This window comes from Neofelis nebulosa, chromosome 6 (assembly GCF_028018385.1).
Source record: "Neofelis nebulosa isolate mNeoNeb1 chromosome 6, mNeoNeb1.pri, whole genome shotgun sequence".
Lineage (NCBI taxonomy): Eukaryota > Metazoa > Chordata > Mammalia > Carnivora > Felidae > Neofelis > Neofelis nebulosa.
In genome coordinates this window covers 27,446,676-27,466,121 of record NC_080787.1, presented here as the reverse complement: position 1 = coordinate 27,466,121, position 19,446 = coordinate 27,446,676, and the positions used below count along the sequence as shown (strand labels likewise).

General features: G+C 39.6%; 1 protein-coding gene across 1 annotated transcript in view; it reads left to right on the top strand.

Moving 5' to 3' along the window:
* Positions 1 to 10,274: 10,274 nt before the first annotated feature.
* Positions 10,275 to 19,446, top strand: part of CDYL (chromodomain Y like) — a 244,828-nt gene continuing 235,656 nt past the window's right edge. The window contains exon 1 of the mRNA XM_058733141.1: positions 10,275 to 10,414. The gene's annotated coding sequence lies outside the window, so the exon portion shown is untranslated. The remainder of the gene's footprint in view (positions 10,415 to 19,446) is intronic.

Sequence of the window (19,446 nt, the reverse complement as noted above, 5' to 3'; positions counted from 1 at the left end):
AACAGTAAGGTCAACCCAGCACAGAATGAAAAAGAAATCCCAGGAATGACAGCTGTGCAGCAGGCCTAGAAAGCAGTAGGGCCAAATTAGAACCTAGGAAAATGAGAAAAAGTCAACAAGTTCTAAAAAGTGTACTCTCAAAGAAAATGGATTCCCTGAAAGAAATAGTGTAATTTAAAAGTTGGGTAATTTTATTTACAAGATAGATGCATGAAGTAATTATAAAAGTAAGTCATTAGAATAGGCTGTCCCTCTTCCCCTCTCCTGGAAGTCACTTTTCCTGATGGTTTCTGAGTTTTCTTCTCCTTCAAGAACCTGAATTTAACACAGACTCTCATTTCCTTCTCTAGTTTTGCAATCACGTTACATTTCTTCACCGAACACATCTTTATATAATCTTAATATTATAAACTCTAGACATCGGCTTTCAGTTTTTAAGATCAACCTATAGGCAAAGCATAAGGGACATATACGGTCATAGAACAGAATGTATGTTATAAACAAAGACTTTGAAATGTAACTGTACAGATGGCAGGGGTCAGCAGATACAGGAAAGTGGAAGGGAAATGCAAAGAAACTAATTTTTTCATCTTAAATAGCGAGAATTCAGAGGAAATGCTAAAATAGATAGGTCAAGATAAAAAGTACACAATATTATTTTAAGATTATATATGTTAAATATTATTAATATTGTTAAATAAAATTATAGTAGTAACCAAGATGAACTAAAAATAAAATGTGACCAACAGAAAGGAAAGAAGAACAAAGGAAAGAAAAATAAGTTCATCACTCTTATGGTGGGGAAACAACAGATACTGTCTAAAAATTTATAAATCAAGAAATAGAGGCACATCATCCACAATCATGGCAGTGACTTCCCAAAAAAGTAGAAAGAGAAAGTTTTAAAAGTTGTCTCTAAGGAGAACAGGATGAAGTGACTAGAGAAGGAATTTTTTGACTTTTCATTTATCTCTTTCATATCATTTAAACTCTCTCTTGTACCATTACCATGAGAAGGCATTATTTTTGTAAATCAAAATATACATGGAAAAATTCACATGCTATTAAATTTGAGTCAATAAATCCCTAGAAATACCTTCTTGGCTGCCATCCTCCATTGATTGGATGATCTATGAGAGCAGCCAGAACATTCAAGGATTCAGTGACCTGGGCCCTCTCCAAGGCTCTGAAGGAAAGGCTACAAATTTGACTTTGGAAACTTCCAACACCATCTCCTCTGGAAGGACACTGTCAGTGCTTCTGACTCAACCTTATAAGGAGAGGAAGTCTCCAGGAGTATTTCTGCTTCCCTTCATCTGATTTACAATATCAGAGAAAGACTGTTTTGGAAACAATCCACAGGGCAATGTTTTCCTTAAGGTTAGCTTTGGCAGAAGTATCTTACTTATAGATTTATACTGCATTTTTACATAAAGTATCCCATTTAATGCTCCTGGTAGTGCAACAACCCTTTAAGGCAGGGAGAGTGTGTGCTACCACTTCCATTTGACTGATAAGGAAACTGAGTCCCAGAAATGTAAGTTACCAGTCCAAGAGTTTTCAGGCTACATAAATGGTAAAGATGAGAGCTCAAACATGTCTCTTACCCCAGGGTCTAGTCTCTCCTCTAAATTGGCCATCTCTATGGGAATGCAGGCTGGTGCAGCCACTCTGGAAAACAGTATGGAGGTTCCTCAAAAAACTAAAATTAGAACTACCCTATGACCCAGCAATTGCACTACTAGGCATTTATCCACGGGATACAGGTGTGCTGTTTCGAAGGGACACATGCACCCCCATGTTTATAGCAGCACTATCAACAATAGCCAAAGTATGAAAGAGCCCAAATGTCCATCGATGGATGAATGGATAAAGAAAATGTGGTGTATATATATATATATATATATATATATATATATATATAATGGAGTATTACTCAGCAATCAAAAAGAATGAAATCTTGCCATTTGCAACTACATGGATGGAACTGGAGGGTATTATGCTAAGTGAAATTAGTCAGTCAGAGAAAGACAAAAATCATATGACTTCACTCATATGAGGACTTTAAGAGACAAAACACATGAACATAAGGGAAGGGAAACAAAAATAATATAAAAACAGGGAGGGGGACAAAACAGAAGAGACTCATAAATATGGAGAACTAAGGGTTACTGGAGGGGTTGTGGGAGAGAGGATGGGCTAAATGGGTAAGGGGCACTAAGGAATCTACTCCTGAAATCATTGTTGCACTATATGCTAACTAATTTGGATGTAATTTTAAAAACTAAAAAATAAAATTAAAATAAAAAATAAAGTTTATCATGGCAAAGTTTTAAAAAAATAAAAATTAAAAAAAAAATTGGCTGCCTCTAGCATCTTTAAAAATCCAGTGATCCAAGCTTGTACAAACTCTTTAGAGAAGAGAAAAAAGAGGAACACTTCCCAGGCTGATTTTATGTACTTTTGCAATCTTCGTGTAAAAGCTCAGGGAAGAACAATATTGGAAAGGAAAATTGAAGATCAGTCTCATGATGATGAATGAAAAAATCCTGAATAAAACATTATTAAAAGGCTGAATCCAGCAACTTAAAAAATGAAAGAAAAAAAAAAGTCATGGCCAGATTGAGTTTAATCCAGGAATAAAAGGCTAGACCAACATTAGAACATATAGTAATGTAATTTATATCATTAGTCATAGAAAAACTATGTCGTGATCTGAACTGATATAGCATAAGCATTTGATAAAATTCAAAAAAGCATTCATATGACAAAAAGCAAATAATAGCAATAATTATAATCCTTTACAACTAGAAAAAGAAATGTTCTTACTAAGAAAAAGGGTATCTTCAAACTAAAAAAGCAAACATTGTTCTCAAGTGTCAAATACTAACACATACTCTTTAAGATCAGAAAGAACACATGGTTACACACTATCCCTACCTCTACTCAGTACTGTATTAGAATCCTAACCTGTGCGCTAAAGCAAGAATAAGGAAAAGAATACGGATTCAAAAAAGAAGACATCAAACTATTGTTATTTATAGATATTATGTTGTACGTAGAACACTTCCAAGTATCTATGGATTATCAGAATTAATTAAAGAGTTTAGTAAGTTTGCTAGGTATAAGATCACTATGAGTCAACTACATTTCTACATACCAGCAAAAAAGGAAGTTAGGAAATGCAATTTTAAAAAATATTTACAATAGCAGGGGTGCCTGGGTGGCTCAGTTGGTTGAGCATCCGACTTTGGCTCAGGTCCTGATCTCACGGTCCGTGAGTTCGAGCCCCACGTCCGGCTTTGTGCTCACAGCTCAGAGCCTGGAGCCTGCTTCTGCTTCTGTGTCTCCCTCTCTCTCTGACCCTCCCCCGTTCATGCTCTGTCTCCCTCTGTCTCAAAAATAAATAAACATTTAAAAAATATTTACAATAGCAACAACAAAATAAGGTACTAGGGAACAAGTCTAGCAAAAGATGTGCAAGACCTTTTGGAGAAAGATATAAAACTTTCGTGAAAGATATCAACTAAGACCTAAATAAGCAGAATGACATATTTGTCCATGTATAGGAAGATTGAGTATCTTAAAGATCTCATTTTTCTCCAAACTGTTCTATAGATTCAACGAAATTCCAATAAAAATCCCACTAAGATGTTTTGCAGTATTTTATAACCTAATTCTAAAACATATAAAGAAGAGCCAAAAGCCCAGTTACACCTGAGACAGGTGAATGTTCCACCAGAATCAAGACGTATTATAAAGTTTCAGTAATTAGGATTGTGTGTTATTAATACGAGGATGAAAAACAGATGAATGGAACAGAGCCCAGAAATGAATCCACACTTAAATTAAAACATGATCTATGATAAATCTAGCATTGCAGATCAGAGGGGTTATCCCACAAATGAAAATGGATTCCTGCCTCACACTATACATAAAAACCAATCCCAGGTGGATCAAGAACTAAAACAGGAAAAGTAAAACTTTGAAAGTTTTAAAAACAATACAAAAGACTATCCTCACGATCTTTGGATAGGGAAAGATTTTTAAACCAGCAAGAAAAGTGCAAACCTTAAAGAAAAAAATCAATAAAATTGACAAATAATAAGGACTTTGGTTCAGTGCAATCACCATTTGAAAAGTGAAAATACAAGCTTCAGATGAGAAGATATTTGTATAATATGACCAACAAAGAATTATCCAGAATATGTGAAGAATCCTAATGAATAAGAAAGAAAAAAAGAACAGGAAATATACAGCATAAACAGGAGTATCTGTGAAAAGGAAACACGAATGGTCAATACGTATGAATATGTACGTGAAGACATGCTCAATCTCATAATTAACTATATAACTGCAACTTAAGATGACAATAAAATAGCTTTTCATACACAAAAACCCAACAAAAGCCAGCACTGGTGAGGACAGAGAAGCCCAAGTGTTCTCATGTGCCACTGGCTGGAGCAGAGACCAGCTTCATCAGAGCAGAGAGCAATTTGACGTTACTACAAACTAGTTCCCTCAACTATTATTCCAACCTCCTTCTAGTAGCCATATTACATTGCAAAGGGCAGAAAACTAAAATCTACGTTTCCAAGACACCCCGATAGCTGGAAATCCAGGTATGATTGAGCTTTGACCTGCCCAGGGTGTTCAGTGAGACTTGAACAGAATTCAGTGAGGAAAGATGGGGCTCAGGGTATTTGTTTTGCTGGCAAGAATTATAATGGTGGTTTCTCAGCTTTAAAAAGTGGTTTCAGATCAGAAGCAGCTTGGTTTTGGAGTCAGTAGTTCTAACAGTGGCTTCCTGATTTAGCTGAAGTGGCTTCCTAATTGCATCTAAGGCAGTGTGGCTTTGGAGCCAGAATTATATTGGCAGCTTTCAATTCAAAACATAGCTTCCTGTCGATGGGATTAGCTGTAGCTTTCTTGGTGTGTAGTCTTTTGGTGTAGCTTAGGGAATCATTCCTCAAAGCTCAGCCTAGAGTCTATTCCTTCTACCCTCCTAAGAATTCTGTAAATTATCAATAACCTATGGTTATTCACCTTTCTGTTTTAATGAGTTGGGGGTATTGTGTTCTTTGTAACTGTACCTTGAGCTGTACCTAGCAAAGTTGTACTTGCATACATCATACATTCCTAGATATATGCCCTAGAGAAACCCTTAGATGTGTAGACCACAAATATGGATGGGAACATTTACTGCAGCATTGCTTGAAATAACGAAAAACTGGAAGCAATCTGATGTCTATCAAGAGTAGAATGAATAAGTTGTGGTATAGTCATACAAGAGAATACTACACAGATATGAAAATGAGTGACCTATTACTTTGCTTATCGACATGGATAAGTTCCAAAACTAGAGCTGCATGAAAATCACTCACAAAAAAATATATACAGTATGATTTAATTTATACAAGTTTAAAACTAAACAATGTATTGCTTGGAAATACATAGGTACGTGATAGAACTGTAAACACAATACAAGAAGTGGTCAACAGAGAATTCAAGATAATCACTGCTTCTGGTGGAAAGAGGCAGGGGTGTTATTGGAGAGGAAAACAGGGGAGGCTTCAGAGGTATTTGGAAGTGTGTTGCTCTGAAGGTGGGAACAGTATGAAGTGCACAGCATTGCCCATAAAGTGTTCTTGACAAACATGTTTAATTTTGTTTAATTTTTTATATTATTTTAGAGAGAGAGTGCACAAGTGTGAGAGGGGCAGAAGGGGAGAGAGAGAGAGAGAGAGAGAGAGAGAGAGAGAGAGAGAGAGAGAGAATCTCAAGCAGGCCCCACACTTAGTGTGGAGCTCAATGCAGGGCTCAGTCTCAAGACTGGGAGCATGACCTGAGCCAAAATCAAGAGTCAGATACTCAATTGACAGAGGTGCCCAGATGCCCCCAGCATGTTTAATTTTAATCTAATGAAGCTTTTGTTCTTTATAATCTCCCGATACAGGGAATACAGAGACCAGACGAACAAACTAAATAGTCCTTCAAGGAAACGATTAGACAAACCCACAATGTGGGACGTTTTTTTTTTGTTTTGTTTTAATTTTTTTTTCAACGTTTTTTATTTATTTTTGGGACAGAGAGAGACAGAGCATGAACGGGGGAGGGGCAGAGAGAGAGGGAGACACAGAATCGGAAACAGGCTCCAGGCTCCGAGCCATCAGCCCAGAGCCTGACGCGGGGCTCGAACTGACGGACCGCGAGATCGTGACCTGGCTGAAGTCGGACGCTTAACCGACTGCGCCACCCAGGCGCCCCAATGTGGGACGTTTTTAAGAGAAGTGGTCCAATCACTTCAACACCTCAATGAACTTGGGAGAAGAGGAAGAGGAAGGAACAACGGTTCTAGAAAAAGAGGGATGTTCTTCATTGGATCCTGTTTTGAACAAACCAGGTACATAAGACATTTTGGGAACTGAGGAAAATTAAAATAACTGGGGAATTATTAGTTTAGTTAGATGTGATGTTGGTATTGTGGATATATGGAAGAATGTCATTTTTAGAGAGGTATGCTGAAGAATTTAGAGATGAAGCTTCTGGATGGACATAATTTAACTTTTAAATAGTTTTGAGAAATATTATATACATTCATGTACATATAAAATATTTACATATAAAACTAATATGACAAAATACTAAAAATTGTTAAATCTAGGTATGGATTACACTTGTGCTCATAGTATTCCTTTTTCTACTTTTCTGTATTATTTTAAATATTTTATAACAAAAAATATATAAAAGGAAGGATAAGAATTGAAAAAAAATAATGAAAGTGCTAAATAATACAATCAACAATTGTTCAATTAAACAAATATTTTGGCACATACATAGATGGAATATTTTTGACATGCGAACAAAATTTGTCCTGGAAGGAGGGTTCTCAGTAGAGATATATGTACTAAATTCAGAAATACAGAAAAAAGGCCAAGTTATCAATAGTTAGAAAATGACATCAACTCCTGAACAGACCTATTTTCACTCTCCTCTTATAGAAACATCTTACTCTGGATCCATTGTTTCAAGGCTTTCTAGGTGGTTTGGGACCACCAACCAGATTCTGAGCCTCCTGGAGACCCCTTCTCTCACCAGTAAGCATACATCAAAACAGATGGTACTTTGAAGGTACCTACTGAAAGGCTGAGAAGTAAATTTCCCACAGGAGAGTAGCCATGAAGGGTTCTGAACCAATTACATGTAAGGGTGAAAGGCTGAAAGATCTCTTCTTCAAGGTAAAAAATTTTCCCCAAAAATGAAGTTGAATCTCTCATTTGAAGGACCTCAGCTCTCAGAATCACCCATAATAATCGATGTTGCTGGGTTTCATCAGCCTCTGTTGGGTCACTGGATTCCTTCCAAACTATTTTCCTTATAAAGCAGGAAGAAAAATACAGACAGGAAGCTTTCAGATTGAACTTATCTCTGTGGAGCCCCTGGGGGGAAAAGGGGTCTCTCACCTACCATCAGTTCTCAGGCCAGCAAAAACAATTCTCCCCAGGATACATACGTCTACAAAAATTGCAACGTAATCCTGAATTCCAAAACCCCGGCCTCTGCTCACCCCTTATCCTTCTCAGTAACTGCAGTTAACAGTATTTGCTCAGTCGGCCACCTACTCCCTCCTTCTTGAAGCTCTTCCCTCCCTGGACAATGAGGCTGGACTGGAGTATCTGCTATCTCGCTGGCCACATCTTCCAGCTCCTTTACTCACCCTGCTTCCTTCCTCTTGAGACCTAATGTAGGCATTTCACAAAGGCTCACTCTCCTCCCTTTTATGGTATATATACACAGTGGAATATGACTCAGCCATAAAAAAAAAATAATGAAATCTTGCCATTTGCAACAAACATCGATGACTCTAGAGGGTATAATGCTAGGTGAAATAAGTTAGAGAAAGGCAAATACCGTATTATTTCACTCACATACGGAATTTAACAAAACAAACAAGCAAAAGGAAAAAGAGAGAGAGAGAGAAACCAAGAAACAGACTCTTAACTCTAGAGAACAAACTGATGGTTACCAGAGGAGAGGTCGGTGGGGGGGATGGGGAAATAGGTGAAGGGGATTAAGAGGACACTTGTCATGAGGAGCACTGAGTAACGTACAGTATTGTTGAATCATTATAGTGTACACCTGAAACTAATATAACACCATATGTTGATTAGATTCAATTTAAAAAAAAAGAAAAAAGAGGGGCGCCTGGGTGGCTCAGTCGGTTAAGCGTCCGACTTTGGCTCAGGTCATGATCTCACGGTCCGTGAGTTCGAGCCCCGCGTCGGGCTCTGTGCTGACAGCTCAGAGCCTGGAGCCTGTTTCAGATTCTGTGTCTCCCTCTTTCTGACCCTCCCCCGTTCATGCTCTGTCTCTCTCTGTCTCAAAAATAAATAAACGTTAAAATTTAAAAAAAAAAAAAAAGAAAAGAAAAAGAAAATTTTATTTACTAATTTATTAAGTTGTGGTTTCCACAACTTCTTCAGGGCCACAGCCAGGTAGTAATGAAGTGCTCGCTGGTCAACAGCAAAGTACAAAAGAGACAACAATATTGTATCAATTTAAAAGACTGCCTTTAAAAATGGGAATTCTTTACTGCTTTTTGTTGGTTTCAAGATGCCGTTTCTTTTCCTTTATGATGTAACACTTACAATAAATGGTAGGGTTTTTTTCTTTTAATTTCCTTACTTGGAAAATGTAAACGTGGCAGGACTATTATAATCTCTCTTTCCTTTTATCATATTGTAGGCTAATTTTTATATGGATAATAATCCACATTGTTAAACAATAAAAAAAGAAAGAAAGGAAAAGCAAATGGTCTCCCTGCCACCCCACCTACCTCTGTAGATTTCTTAGTATTTTTTTAGTTTCTTTATGCATAGAGATATATATTATTTTACCTCTCTCCCAACCTCATGAGACAAAAAGGAATTATTTCACGTCTTTTCAGATCAATATATTATCCTGGAATTTATTTTTTTGTATTGGTACATAGAAGTATTTTTTTATTCTTTTTCAAATAGGAGCATAGAGGGGCGCCTGGGTAGCATAGTCAGTTAAGCGTCCAACTCTTGATTTTGGCTCAGATCATGATCTCATGGTTTTGTGAATTTGAGCCCTGCATGGACTCTGCACTGCCTGCTTGAGATTCTCTCTCTCTCTCTCTCCCTGCCCTTCCTCCACTCACACTCTCTCTGTCTCTCTCAAAATAAATAAATAAACCTTAAAATATAAAAAATTTTAAAAACCTTTATAAATGGTTCATTCATTTAATTCATTTAATTATTCATTTAATTATTAAATTATTCATTTAATCAATCTTCCAAAAATAAAAATAAAAAGCTCAATCCCCTTCACAGTCTACCTATCTCTTATATTAGGATGACTCTCAAGCTCAGATCGGTCTAGCCCTAACTTCATTCTTTTTTTTTCTTATTTTCTTTTAACATGTATTCATTTTTTGAGAGAAAGAGACAGAGCATGGGTGGGGGGGGGGAAAGAGAAAGGGAGACACAGAATCCGAACCAGGCTCCAGGTTCTGAGCTGTAAGCACAGAAGCACACAGGGCTTGAACTCACAGACTGCGAATTCATGACCTGAGCTGAAGTCGGACGCTTAACCAACTGAGCCACCCAGGCACCTCCCCTAACTTCATTCTTGAGTCCTAGATCCAAATTTTCAACTACTGGCTGGAAAGCTACACTCAGTTGGCTCACAGGTGTTTTAAATTCCATCTGCTCAAAATTGAAAGATGATCCCTGCAAACCTGTTCTTCTGCACTAACTCTTCTGTTCCTTCATGAGAAAAATATATTGGACATTATGATATCCACATAGAGCACTATCATAGTATTATCACTGAGTATCACCACCCCCTAGATTCAGCTTAAAATCTCCATCCTCCTTCACTGTTCCCAGTGCCCATTTTACTGGTTCTGAACTCAAGAGACTATTTATAAACACAATTTCCAGGGCCCCATCCACAGGTTGGGAAAGCACTGCTCTGGATATAATATTTTCTCAATTAAATCAGACCAAGGGAGTGCGGAAGCACATGGGACAGTCTCTATAAAACTGCTTTTACAGGGCTGTGCTTGTGATGGTCTCAGTTTCTCAAAGGATGTTACAAGAGGCCGTATGTCCAGTATAGTTAAAATTACTCTTGTACTCATTACAGTGGTGTGGTAAAGATGCTCATATTACATCACAGAGGGACCTTTTATGAGGCAGAGTCCCTGCCCAATGAGGAAACAACCCCAGGAGAGGCAGACTAGAGGCCCAGCAGAGGGAAACATATGTTGGCTTCAGTGACCCACTCGTTCCTTGAGGACAACACCTATTTCTACCTAAGAGCAACCCCGGAGGGCTATGGACTTTAAACAATGTTCTGAACAGGCTCATCTCAGGGGACAAAGCAGGTAGGGAAGGAAAGGAAGTAATGGGAGGGGAGAGGAAGTCACTCCCCATTCCTGCTCCAACCAAAACTTCCACTCACCTGCTGTACAGATGGAGCTGCCATGTTTTCAAACAAAAGATTCCATCTGAACAAAGGGTTCAGTAGCTTTAAAAGAGTTTTAAAACTACTATTGTAGGGAAGTAGAGACTGGCAAAATCGACTGGGGACAGACTGCAGAAACCCTTGAATTTTAAACCGAAGTGTTCAGATTTTCACTTCAGGCCAAAGGTGAACTCCCTGCAAGGTTCTGTGGAAGGAACAGAATGGTGAGAGCAATGTTTAAGAGACCCAGTGTTCAGGATGGAGACCAGAATTGGGAGATAAAATGTAGGCACCAAACGCCAGGTATTTTATAAGGGACTGAATTGGAATTAAAAAAAAAAAAAAAGCGAGAGAAATGAAAGAGACATTGTCAAAAGGAGAAAATTATGGACTTTATAACAACTAGCCATAGATTTGAGGATAAAAGAAAGGGAGAAGTCCAAAATTATGTCCAGATTTTAGATCAAATGACTAAAATGATTGTATCATTAACAGATACCGGCCATGTCTTAGACCATTTGGGCTACTATCACAGAATACCACAGACTGGATAGGTTACACAGCAAACACATCTCACAGTTCTAAAGGCTGGGAAGTCTAAGATCAAGGCACCAACAGATTCAGTGTCTGGAGAGAGATCACTTCCTAGATCATAGACAGCTGTCTTCTCACTGTGTCCTCACATGGCAGAAGGGGTGAGGAAGCTCTCTGGGGTCTCCTTTAGAAGGGCACCAATCCCAGGGCAACTCAGTCGGGTGGCTCAGTCGGTTAAGTGTCCGACTTCGGCTCAGGTCATGATCTCACAGTGCGTGGGTTTGAGGCCTGCGTCAGGCTCTGTGCTGACAGCTCAGAGCCTGGAGCCTGTTTTGGATTCTGTGTCTCCCTCTCTCTCTGCCCCTCCCTCATTCGCACTCTGTCTCCCTCTGTCTCAAAAATAAATAAACATTAAAAAAAAATCTAGAAGGACACCAATCCCTTTCATGAGGGCTCCACCCTTATTACCTAATCACATCCCAAAGGCCTCCCCTCCTAATACCATTGGGGGTTAGATTTCAAAATATAAATCTGGGGGGAACAAACATTCCATCCACAGCAAGCCAGATAGAGATACATGGAGAAAAGATGAGGCATCTTCTTTTAGATCTATGGAGTTGAATTGACAACAGGACACCATGGTCACCCCCTTACAGGCAGTCAATCTTAACTCCCATTGATTCACATCATCATTTCTATTTCATCACCAAGGACTATCTGCTGCTTAAGTCTTTGGTTTATTTCTATTTCTAGCACATCATGTAGCTCAAGCTACCATCACTTCTCACCTGAAATAGTCCCAAAAGTACCCTGGCCCTTACTAATCTTGTCTTTATACAGCAGTCATGTGATCTTTTCAAAATGAAAATCTGCCTCCCTGCTTTAAAAAATTTTCAATATCGTCCTAATGATCTTAGGGCCTCTGCCCTAAAAATTTATGCCAGCCAGATACCTTACCTATCTCTCCAGCCTCATCTTCTTAAGTGCTAGTTACATTTTAAGTAGTTCCATGCTCTGCCTTTTGTTCATAAGGATGAACTGTCTCCACCCGCCCTGCAATCTCCAACTCCTAACCCTGCCAGGGTTAGCTTCCATTCTCCCTCACAATATGCCACCAGTAATCTCTTCCTTGGGCCCTTCTCTGACCACCTTGCCTAGTTTAATTCCCCCAATCATGGGACCATGTACCTAAAGTCAAGACAAAACAGGGATATGCGGGCCTATTGAGAACAAAACAAGATATAAAGGATATTCTGATCCTTCTTTTAAGGTCTGGTGACAGTTAGGTGGCCCGCATAAGTCCTCTGTGGTGATGTGTATTTGCCCCATGAAGTTGACTGTCCAGGAAACATTAGCAAGAACTCTGTGCAGCCCATTCTGCTGGACATTGTTACAGCGACCTAATCACACTAGAGGAATGATATCATGGTTTCCTGTTTATTCAACTCTGCCTGGCAGTTCCTAGTGTTATAAAAAAGAAGAAGAAGAGGACAAAGACAAAGACGAAGAAGAAGAAGGAGAGGAAGGAGAGAAATAAGAGGAAGAAGAGGAAGAAGAGGGAGAAGGAGGAAGCAGAGGAGGAGGAGGAGGAGGGGAGGAGGAAGAATCAGCACCTGAGTCTAGGGATTTATATTAATAATGACATCTAGACTAGGAAGCTGCTGTGGTAGAAGATCCTAAAAGAAAGATTAAAGCCATGAACTATCCTACCAGCCACCGCCCCAGTGGAATACCTGTGGTTGAGAGCTCTGTACTCCATAGTCAACTGAAAACTCCTAACCTTTCCTAAAATGCTGCTACCAGTATAATCACTGAGTCAGCTAGAAGACAAGGAAGAGAGAGGTCACAGAAAGCCTTCTAAGAATTGTTCCTTAAGAGATGAGTCAGGGAAGTGAGGATGCATTTATCTATGTATGAAATACAAGGGCACACTCAAAGTAGGCCTGAATCAGTGTTTGCTTATTGATGAATAAACAAACATTAACTGAAACCAAGCTCATCACCATCTCCTCTGAATCAAATTTTCCACCTGCTCTCCACACTCTGCCTTTCCACATTTTCCCAGGCTTCTAGGCCCAGTGGGTGCCACTTGAGACTCACCCTCCCAATGTATAGCCTTAATCATGCCACTGCCCCGAGCAAAGCCTGCCATGGCCCCCACTGCCTACACCAATGATTTGAAACTTTAGCTGTACATCAGAACCACCTTTAAAAGGGTGCAGAGACTATGCACTTGAAGATTCTGATGAGTAAAACAGAAAATGAACTATTACCTCTCACATCCTTATTATGTGCCAAGCATTATTTGTACACTATACCCTTTTCATATTCTCCTGGAGATGTAGTCCTATCATGGTTGAAGATGAGAAAATAAGGTCCTGAGACAAAAGTAATTGGTCTAAGATCATATAGTTGGCAAATGGTGGAACTATAATTCGATGCCAACAAGTCTGTTGAATTTTTTATTGCACCATATGAGCTCTGGCCATCCAAATCCCTTATCTGGGCATTTGAGACCTTAAAAACTCTGACTTCGAACTCGGTAAATTTCATTGCATAAAAATAATACCTTAATTTAAAAAGTTAATAATTAATAAAGTTAATAATTATCTTCACAACACTTGTAATTTTGCTTTTATGAGAGTAATCCTAATGGGTGTAAAGTGGTAACTCATTTGTTTTCAACTGAATTTCAACAAGAATTTCAACAAGAATTCAACAGAATTCAGTTGGCAAGACCCTGGTCCTGCCTTCAAGGAGCTTACATCTAGTAGATGATAAAGAAAATAACTATACTACAAGAAGAATACAGAAACTGGATGAAGGTTTTTTTTTTTTTCTTATGGTGTGAAGATATATGGAGAAGAGAGGGCTAGAGTCCCTCTAGCAGACACAATCAAGAAAGTTCTCCACAGAGGCACCACTGAGTGACAGCTTGAAGTATCAGAAGGTGGGGCTGGAGGGAGGGGTTGCCCAGTGGGAGTCACAGTGCAGGGAAAGGTGTTGAGATGGCTGGGTGTAATGAAGGGCGGAATGAATGCATGGCCACGAACAGCCTGATCCCTAAGAAGCATGTGGTGTATGGAAGTCTTTGTGAGAAAGGTAGCTTCGTGATGGGGAAGGTTAGATTTTTTCTGTGTTACCTTTTGATTTTTGAATGTTGGCAATGTTTTATTTTCGGCCTTAGTCACAGTTATAGGAATATTGTAGAAGTATTTCTTCAAAGGTGCATAAAAGTTTATCAGCTTTTTGCTTGTATATTATTTCATAATTTTAAATGCTTAATTAAATAACAATGGATATAATCAATGTGATATAATTATTATAAGTCTACATGCACCTAATAGTACAATCTCATGAACTGGATAAAATAAACAGAAACATATATGTAAATTAACAACCATAGTTGGAAATGTTTTAATGTGCATCTCTAAGAACTATAGGTCAAATAGACATAAAAAGAGCATGATATTCATGAGCAGAAAATACAATTTAAATAATATACGTATACCCAAAATAAACAGAAAACATATTCTTTTTAAATATATGTAGCACATTTATAACAGAATTCCATAAATTCTGAAGAATCAATCCCATTCAGACAATGTCCTCTAACTACAATGCAATTGTGGAATCAATATTTTTTAAGAGATAGCTAAAATAAAATCCCACATGTCCAGAAACTAGGTGACATATGATTAAATGACACTTGGTTTTAAAAAATAAATAGTTATATTGAGGAGGGCACCTTTTGGGATGAGCACTGGGTGTTGTATGGAAACCAATTTGACAATAAATTTCATATATTAAAAAAAAAACACTGAAAAAAAAATAAAAAAATAAAAAATAAATAGAACTAAACAAAACACTATATGATAGGATTTGTGTAACACAGCTAAAGCAATTCTTAAAGGCAAAGTTATAGCTTTGAATAAATATGCTGTGATTAAAAAAATAAATAAATAAAAGGGACGCCTGGGTGGCTCAGTCAGTTAAGTGCCTGACTTCGGCTCAGGTCATGATCTTGTGGTTTGTGGGTTCAAGCCCCACATCGGGTTCTGTGCTGACAGCTCAGAGCTGAGAGCCTGCTTTGGATTCTGTGTCTCCTTCTCTCTCTGCCCCTCCCCATCTCACGCTCTCTCTCTGTCTCTCAAAAATGAATAAATGTTAAAAAAGTTAAAAAAATAAATAATAAAAAAGGTAAGAAAAAATAAATACGCTCATGAACAAGAATTTAGTTCTTGTTGAACAAGAATTTCCCATAGCTTCTGATTCAGTATAAGGCATATGCTAAGTGCTCAATAAATATTTTGAAGAAATGAATGGAATCTGTCTTTAATTCCCTGTGGTTCATTAGCAAGGTACCTGGCAGTTTACCTTTAAAATGTCTCTTTATCTTAATTTCTTCTCCATTTCAATTGCTACTATTTTATTTCAGGCCCTTATCACCTCATACCCAAATAACTGCAGAAAGAGAAGAAGAGAAAGAGAAAGAGAAAGGAGGGAGAAAAAGAAGAAGAGAGGGAGACACAAGAAGGAACTATCCTTTGACTTTCTCCCCAGACCAAATAAATCAGAATTTCTAGAGAAGGAGCTGAGGTATTCATATTTCAATGTGCCACCAGGATTGAGAACCACTTCCTGTTTCATCCCTCTTTATTTAATCAAATTTACCTCTAACCCTTTGATACCAGAAACAATTCTTTTAAAAACAGAAGTCTTGGGGCACCTGAGTGGCCCAGTAGTTTAAGTGTCCCACTCAATTTCAGTTCAAGTCACAATCTCATGGTTCATGGGATGGAGCCCTAGATCAGGCTCTGTGCTTACAGTGCAAAACCTGCTTGGGATTCTCTCTCCCTTTCTCTTTGCCCCTCCCCCCCAACACGCACTTGTACTCTCTCTCAAAAAAAAATTCTTAAAAAGAAAAAAAGGAAGAAATCTAATGGCTTTCAAGGCTTACATAACGGGCTCTGTCTGCATACTATATTCAGCTCCTTCTTCCTACAGGCACCTCGGCTCCACTCCACAGGTTCCCCTTCCTTTCTCCCCTCCTGTCCCTACATTCTAGTCACCCTTCAAGGCCCTTCTCATGTCTTGCCTCCTTCAAGAAGCATCCCAGACCTCAGTTCCTGTCCCTTTTCTAAATCCCTGTGGTTGACTTAAGCCTTGCAATTCCACACATAATCCCACACAGTGAATTTATCACCCCCCTGAGTCCACGTACTGGTCTTCCCAACAAGATCACAAACTTCACAGGGGCAAGAACCATAGCTAAAGATCCTCTACCTTCCTCCCTCCACCCAAGCCCCTAGTGTGAAGAAGAGATGGTGTGCTAATTGAATGCTTTCTCCAGAAGGGGCCCTTTAACCCAACCCTCTCCTGTTGCAGACAAGGAAATGACGAAGCAGGAAGGTAAAGTGATTTACTGGAGGTCCCACACCTAGTGAATGTGAGAGCTCAGATAAAAGTTACTCAAGTCTACTGAGCCCCATAGCTGTTATTGTTGCTTAATCACGACTGTTTCATTTTTCTCTCCTCCTGCATTCCCTCCTGCCCTGTGTCCTATCACACTGTAATCTCCTCAGTTTCTCCTCATGGAGAGCAAAAAACCTTCTTACTTCTCTGAATTTGCCTTACAAGCTACATCTTTCTCAGGGGTAAGTCATTTACCTGCTGTATTTGGTGGCAAGCCCAGAGAACAGCCCAGTACCACAGTGCTCTGGGTAATTCAGACCCTAGGATTATTTTCTGAAAATCTTCCTTGATGATCATTTGTTGTGTGTATGTGACTTTGTCTTCTGGGTGGGTGGAGGAGGTATATATCTGTGCTGTCTGGTGAGGGGCTTCAACAGAGGCTACAGGAGGGCAGGCTATTACTGGCAGTAGAAAATTAAAAAACAACAGTTAAGGGGCTCCTGGGTGGCTCAGTTGGCTGAATGTCCAACTTCTGCTCAGGTCATGATCTCATGGTTTGTGAGTTCAAGCCCCATGTTGGGCTCTCTGCTGTCAGCACAGAGCCTGGGGCCTGCTTTGGATCCTCTGTCCCCCTCTCTCTCTGCCCCTCCCCCACTCATTCTCTCTCTTTCTCTCTCTCTCTCTCTCTCTCTCTCTCTCTCTTCTCTCTCTCTCAAAAAAAAAAGGAAAGGGAAGGGAAGGGAAGGGAAAGGAAAGGAAAGGAAAGGAAAGGAAAGGAAAGGAAAGGAAAGGAAAGGAAAGGAAAGGAAAGGAAAAAGAAAAGAAAAAAGACAACAGTTAACTAGAAGTAAACCCTGCTGCCATCAAACTGAAGGATTTCAGGCTAGGAACATGTGGCAGCGAGAGAACCAGAATTCTGCACTCGAGCAATAATAACTGTGTTATCCCAAGTCATTGGCAGACTTTGAAGTAATTTACATTCCTGGGGAGGGGAAGGAGGGTGGCAGAGATGCCAGAAATTCCTCTGAATTTCTTCCTGGGCAAGGCTGTTGGCAGGGTCTCAAGTGAAGGTAGAAATAGAGTAAGAAAGGAAATGAAGAAGACAGAGGGGGTTGGGTCCCCACAGGTGGCTGCCATCCCCATTCTCAGAAGTTGATGGCTTTGATTAGAGACCCAGGATGGTCGTGGGTGAGTAGCGCCGCCCTCCTGGTTGCAGCTGAAGGGCATTCATGACCAGGACAGCTGCTGAAGGTGCACTAAGTCCTATCACAGTGGGATCCCCCAAGCCAGGGAAAAAAGAGGCTTTACTTCCTTTATATACTCATTCGTGCCTGGGACAACTTTGCTAGTCTCTGAGAGAGAGAAAGAGAGAGAGAGAGATTGGTAGAGCCAGAGGACTGTAGAGCTCAAAATGGCTCCTGTTGATGAGAAACTGGATGAGAGAAGAAAGAAAAACATTCACCACTCATTCACTACAGATATCCAGGACCTGCGAACTAGGGGTGAGAGGTTCTTTCTAGTCTTAGCTCTGCCTCTTACTAGGTATGTGACACTGGGCAACTCTGTTAGTGTGGAGGTGGGTCATCATTTCTGTATTTATCACATGAAGACGTCTAGTGAAATGGCCCCTGGAGATGGGGCTGATGATTCTCTAACTTTAAGCCCCCATTTTATAGTCAGGAAGCGAGGGCGAGGATCACACAGCAAGTTAGGGACAGAGCAAGGCTGGAACTGCCTCCCCAAATCTGGTGCTTCTCTGCCTATCAGACACTTCCATTCCTTACATACATGATCCCCAGCTGCTTTGATAGGAGTAGCAAGAGAAGGTTCCTTGATCAGTAAAGCTGGGGGAAAGCTACCCTCAAGAAGGTGGCCTGCATGGCATCACTTCCAGATGCTCATGAAGAACCCCTCTGTCCCTTTCATGGGGGGCCCCCAACAGAATTAAGGAAGAGTCAGATTTCACTGTGTGAGTGATTAAAGACCACTTGGTCATCTGTATTATTTGAGCTTTTCATAATTGAGTAGATATTTGCCTATTACTTAATAATTATTTAACGGTTGAGTACAGATTCCTTAATAATTGAGTACAGATTCTTAGAAAGTTCTACCACTAAATTCATTTATTTTGGGTTAAGTAGTATTTGATTGGTAAAACATCCAAGTGGTGGACAATGTATGCACGACTTCTCGTGGATAAAAACAGCAGCTCACATTTGTTGAGAGCACAACACGTGCCAGGAGAGTTGTATACATCATTGCACTTCACAGTTAGGATAATCTATGAGGTATGTGCAGCTGTTAGCAGCATCTTACAGATGTGAACCCTGAAGGCTGGAGGGCTAGGTCATCTGTCTGTTCACACAGGGAAGGTATGGAGCCAGTATACAAACTCATGTCAGATTGGCTGCATGGTCCATATCCCTAACCCCTACACCATATTGCCTCTCCATACATACTTTACCTGGCAGCAGAATGTCTTTAACGCCTTTTCTGAAATCAGGTTTTGACAGTGGAAGAGAGATAAGAGTAAGAGCCTCAGAGTGCCTGGGTTCAAGTCCCAGCTTCACCACTAACAGCATTACTTCAAGGAAGTTAACTTGTATAGATTGTAATTCCTCATCCACCAAGCAAGAATTATAGAATCTTGCTCAGAGAGCTGTTGTGAAGATTAGAGAATACATCTGCAATGCACAATGCAAAGCCTGCTATATAATAAGTTCTCAATAAATATATTATCATTACGGTTCAAGAGGTCAAAGACCAACCTGGACCCCTTCATTGCTGCTGGTCAGCCCAGAGGGAGGGGTCACACTCCCCAGCCATCAGCTTCTTCTGCTGAAAGCTGAGCATTCCCTGACTTAATGCAGAAAGGCAGCTTCCAAGAAAAGCACATTTGATCTCAAATTAAACTATGACATAAAAGATCAGCTGCCATTCATACGGAGCCCAGTAAGGACAGTTGGACTAGTTGGGGGATGATATCAGCCCAATTAGAGTCAA